The sequence below is a fragment of the Callorhinus ursinus genome, unplaced genomic scaffold, assembly GCF_003265705.2.
Source record: "Callorhinus ursinus isolate GAN/ISIS: 27379988/994484 unplaced genomic scaffold, GSC_fseal_2.0 scaffold13, whole genome shotgun sequence".
NCBI lineage: Eukaryota > Metazoa > Chordata > Mammalia > Carnivora > Otariidae > Callorhinus > Callorhinus ursinus.
Window position 1 is genome coordinate 17735799 of NW_027397075.1, and position 5272 is coordinate 17741070.

Sequence of the window (5272 nt, forward strand, 5' to 3'; positions counted from 1 at the left end):
GGGAGGAGATGGAGACACGAGGACCCCATGTTTTCCCCTCACATTAAAACGTCCATTTCCATTGAGCTGAAAGTAAATAAAGCCTGACCGCTGGAATTTCTTCTTTGCTGACAAATAAAAGACGTCATCTTAGGATTCGCTCGCGTCTGAAAATTCTGAGCAATTTCTTTGTTCCCCTTGTTAACGACAGGCCCCTGGAGGCTTGTCTGGGCATCTGTCCAGACACGGCCCCTGCCTGCGAGTCCACCCCGCATCCTGAAGGAGGAAGTGAGCAGAGGCAGGGCCCCGGGGGGTGTGGTGCAGAGGGGCGGGTCCCGAGGGGCCGGTGCCCCCCAGAGCCCAGCGCGACCAGCAGAGTCCAGTGGGGGCGGCTCGCGGGCCAAGGGACACGCGCGGCCTGGAGGGCACGGGCAGCAGGGAAAGGCTTTTCATCCCTGTCGCCTCTGTAACCGCTCACAGGAGGAGGGACAGTGCCACCCCCAGGGGCAGTCTGGGCATCTGGGGCCCGGGAGCAGACCCGGGAGCCCGGGAGCGGGGCGGTCCAGGGAACGTGCGGGCCTGGGAGCGACCGGGAGTAAAATCCGAGAAAGTGACAGGACAGCGCTCGGAAAACTCAATATGAAGCGTTGTCTTTCTGAGCGAGCGAAGGGGGCATGGCGGGATCCTCCGGTGCCTGGGTCAGCGCAGAGGGGCAGGCGGGCGGGCGGCCGGGGACCGTGGCCTGGGTTGCAGCCTGGCCCGCCCACGACTCGGGCATCGTGTGTGGTGCGGGGTGCGGGACGGCTGTAAGATTCACTGCACGTAAGGAGCAGAATGGGAGGAACGCCCCCTTCTCCCACCCGCAGAACAACACACAGGCCTTCGCGCTCCTCGGCCAGGCTCTCAGAGGCAGAAGCAGGGACGGGACGGACGCGAGTGGCTTTCTGTTGCGACCAGGGTTGCCAGGCCCAAGCGGAATCCCCTCAGGGTCCTGGGGCCCCGCCCGGAGTGAGCCTGGGCCTTGGCTCCTCCAGAGGGAAGGCCAGACTGCCCAGGGACGCGGCGAGGGTCCCCTCTGTGGGTGAGTCCACAGAGCTTCCTGGTGCCGAGAGCAGAACAGGGGATCCCCCTCGGGGGCATCTCGGAGCCCCTGGGAGGGCCAGTGCTCAGGGAACAGAAGGAGCCGCGGCGACCGCACAGGACTATGGCCCAGGCCTTCCCTCCCAAGACCCTGGGATTCCCCGTGAACCCATGGAGTGGGAAGGGGTCCCCAGAAACCGAATGTGGGTAACCCCCGTCTGGGAGGTGCAGGCTTGAAGTCAGATTAGTGTCATTTGGGACATGGTGTTTGCTGCTTTCACATTTCAGCATCACAGAGCGGTTCCACAGGTAGGCGGTAACAGAGACCCCGACTTTTACCGAAAAATGGCAATTCACTGGAAAGAGGATGAGCAGGCAGAAAAGACTTGAAGGCAGCACGGTGTCCCAGCCCTGGGGTGCCGGCAAGGGTCCAGCAGAGCCCAGCCGCTCAGCTCTGCTGCCTTCCCCCGGGCAGGGGGCATCATCCGAGCCCTTACACCTCCAGGCCCTGCTGGGCCCTTGCCATGTGCTGAGCACCGAGCGGACAGGTCCACCTGGGCTGTCGTCCTCACGACAACCTCCTGAGGTGAGCATCACAGTCGTTCCCCCCGGTTTGCAGATGTGGGAGCAAGGCCCGGAGAGGTCCAGTAACTCACTGAAGGTCACACAGCCAGGACCTGGAGGGCCAGGAATCTCTCCACTGCTCTTCTGTGCTGCCTCCGTCAGGCACTGGGCGGCCGGCCCGCATGTGTCCACTCCCACACACCTGACAAGTCACCAGGGAGGACAGGCAGGAAGAAGGTGGACAGTCTCCGCGGTGACCCGTTTCCTCATCTCAACCACACCATACCCCCCACCCCCCCGAGGAAACCAAGCCCCAGCACGTGACAGGCTGGGGGCCACGGCAGCTGCTGGGGGCGGCGCTAGGGCTGTCTGGCGCTCACCTCGCTCGGCCTCGGCAAGCGCGGGGCGGGGGGCGGGCTGCAGGCCCGGTTGGTGCCAGGGCACGCAAGTCAGATAAGCACCGACCTCATGCAAGGCCGTTCCCATTGAGTCCCAACGCTGGAAGCCGCCGGAGGGCGGGGGTGGGGGGGGGAGCACGGTCAAGGTCCCCCTGGCCCAGGACGGCAAACCACCTGCTGAGCCTGCAGAGCCACCCATTTCCTGCCCGGATTCTGTGTCAGGGTGGAGGACGGTGTGCAGCCTCTGGGAGGGGCAGGGCCGCGGCGGGGCGGGGCTGCCAAGACGCCGTCCCCGGCCCTGGGGGACAGTACAGGCGCAGCGCGGGGCCGCTGGGGCCCCCTCCACTCTGTGCCGGGAGGAGGCCGGGGACGGAGGTGCCGTGGACAGAGGCCTGTGGAGCCTGAGAAGAGGCTCCTCGGGGTCATAGGCCAGGACTGGCTGGCCCACCTGGACACAGGGAGAAGGGGAAGGAGCTCCCTGGCCCCGCAGACTGTTGCGAGTTGGGCCTCCTCTCTCCTGCTTTTTCTTCCAAACTAGAAGAAAGGGACTTGAGTTCCACCTGCTGGCCGTTCCTGAGGGTAAGGGGGCCGAGCGCTCAAAGGTGGGGATGACCTCGCGGGCCCTGGGCCATGACCTGCTCGAGCCAGAAGTCTGGGTGGGAGGCCCGGAACTGAGAAGGCACGGACGCTAGGCGGGAGGGGGGTGCTTCTCCAAAACCATGCACCTGCTCCTTGGCTCCTTCCAGAAACACACGGAACTGAAACCAGGCATCTTGCCGTGGCTCAGGAGAGCTGTGTGCTCCTCAGATGCGGCCCTTGAGACCCCTGGAGGTGTTACTGGCTGGCCAGTGGCAGGAGGGCTTTGCGCCAGGCGACCACCTTGCCAGCTCTGGGCCCAAGACCGTGCACAGAAAATTCTAGAAGGAGGAGGGAGTACGGCAGACTCAGAGAGGAGCCCCGTGTCTGCCCCACGCCCACTCAGCTAGAGGCAGGGCCCGGAAGGTGCATTTCAACAAGCTCACCCCAGAACGTGAGGCCACAGCTCGACGACCCGTTGGCACGCGCCTCCCCCACCTCCCCCCATGCGGGTCTCTGCCTGCACATTCCTCAGAGGTCTTTCCCACCCCCTGCTCTGACAAAGAAAAAGGCCATGGTGGGTCTAGGCAGGTCCTGTGTGCACCGTCCGGGAAACACTTCTACTACAACGTGAAGCTGAAATTTAACTGCGTGTGTTGTATTTTTATTTGCGAAATTGGGAATCCCCGAGGCAGGGGGGCTCTGCACCCCCAGCCCCCTGAGACAGGAGGGGCGTTGGCAGGTTGGAGTTCCAGGGGCGGCAGACGGGGTGTGGCAGCCACCCCCTGCCCTGCCCCCTCCCCCGCCCACAGGAAAGAAGGCAAATCGCCGTCTAGGGCTGCCTGGGCACCTGCAGAGGGACTTCAGGGCCAGGAACAGACCCGAACTCGCTCTGTGCGAGAACCCATCTCCCGGTCCCGTGCCCGCCGCCTGCCCCAAGCACTCAGGCATCCTGCACATCCCCAGGGGATCGCACAGCCCTGGGCACGGTGTGGCCTGGGCCGGGGTTCTGACATGGGGAACTGCTCCATGCGGGACCCAGGGCCCCTGCCCAGACCATGAGCTCCCTGCGCTTGACGCTGGTAACTATGGCAACTCGGAGCTGCGGTGAGCTGGGGTTGCTTTGTGTCCTCTCTGAAGTCCTAGCCCCCAGTACCCCGGAACGTGACCTCATTTGGAGACAGGGTCCGCGAGGTTATAGCAAACAGACGTTGGTCTCTCTGCCCCCGGCTCCTGACACCAGTGGGGCTCCTGGAACCCTTGCCATTTCCTGGGTGACAGGAGGGTGTCTTGTTCTAACGAGGCGAATCTGGGCAGGCTCCCAGGTGGAGCCAGTCACGGGGAGACCAAGCCACGATTAGGAGATTGGAACTTTCAGGCCTGCCCCTCTCTCTCTGGAGAAGGGAGAGGGTCTGGAAATGGACTTAGTGACCGGTCACGTCTATGTGATGAGGCCTCCATAAAATCCCAAGAGCCGGGGGATCGGGGAGCTTCTGGAGGCGTGGGGAGCGTGGTGCTGGAGCTCGCCCCCTACGTCTCTTCCTCCAGCTGGTCGTCACCGCCTGTAATAAGCTGGTCAACCGAGTAAGGGCTTCCCCGAGTCCAGCAAATTAACCCCCCTCCCCGAGGAAGAGATCATGGGACCTCCCCGATTTGTGGCCAAGTCGGCAGAAGTTGTTGGTCTGACGTGGGGGGCCGTCTCATGGGACTGAGCCCTGAAAGGCGCGATGCCTGGGTCGCCAGCGTCAGAACTGAGTTCAGTCGTGGGACACGTGCCTGGTGGCACAGCATTGCTTGTTGGCGGGAAAGCCCACACATCTGGGACCAGCGGTGTCCGAAGTGAGATGCTCTGTGTGCGGAGGAAAGGAGACAAACGGGTAAGGAACATGGCAGGCGAGCTGAGCTGGAGTCGTTCCTCGCAGACCATTTCAAGAGGTCGTCCTGGGGCGGCGAGGTCACTGGGGTGGGCCGTGTCCTCGTGGGGACGGGGACTATGACACAGACACGGAGGCAGGGAGGACCATGAAGACCCAGACAGAGGACGGCCGTCTACAGGTCACCGAGAGAGGTCTCAGTAGGAGCCAAGCTGCCCACAGCTTGATCTCGGCCTTCCAGCCCCCCCGACTGAGACACGGCACGTTTCTGTGGGTTCAGACACCCCGCCGGGGGTGCTCTGTTACGCAGACCCGGCTGGCGAACGAGGACCCCTGCGGGCTGTGCCCTCTGTCCGGGGACCCCCCCATCCCTCAGCTTACTCAGCTGGGAGCCTCCACAAGGACACGTAGCTGGGGAACCGCAGGACACCCTGGGCTTCTCGGGTCCCTTCACTCTTGTCTGAGGAGCAGGCTCGCCTTGGCTCGGGAAGCAAGCAGCCGCTGGTGCCACCCGGGGGTGGGGGGGCCCGGCCCCAGACTGGCCTCCGGGTGCGGGTGCCTTGCTGGGGCATTTGGGGACTGGCTGCAAAAAGCTCCCTGGAAGCCTAGAACAAGACTGTCCGGCTGTGTCGCTGAAGGAAAGCAGTGGGACTCGAAGCAGCCAGAAGATGTGCTCGCCTGTCTGCAGGGCTAGTCTGTGCTCTGGGGACGGACGGACGGACGGGGAGGCCGCGCTCAGCCGGGCAACGCTGTGCGGCACGTCTCCGTGTGTCCGCAGCACCCCGCGCAGCGCACGCAGCA

The 5272-nt window shown here is 64.0% G+C and overlaps 1 long non-coding RNA gene across 1 annotated transcript; it reads left to right on the top strand.

Moving 5' to 3' along the window:
* Nucleotides 1–2143: 2143 nt before the first annotated feature.
* On the top strand, nt 2144–3244 carry LOC112828707 (uncharacterized). The gene is made up of 2 exons (XR_003209575.2): nt 2144–2600; nt 2768–3244. It is a non-coding gene; the product is annotated as an uncharacterized lncRNA (long non-coding RNA).
* Nucleotides 3245–5272: the final 2028 nt, after the last annotated feature.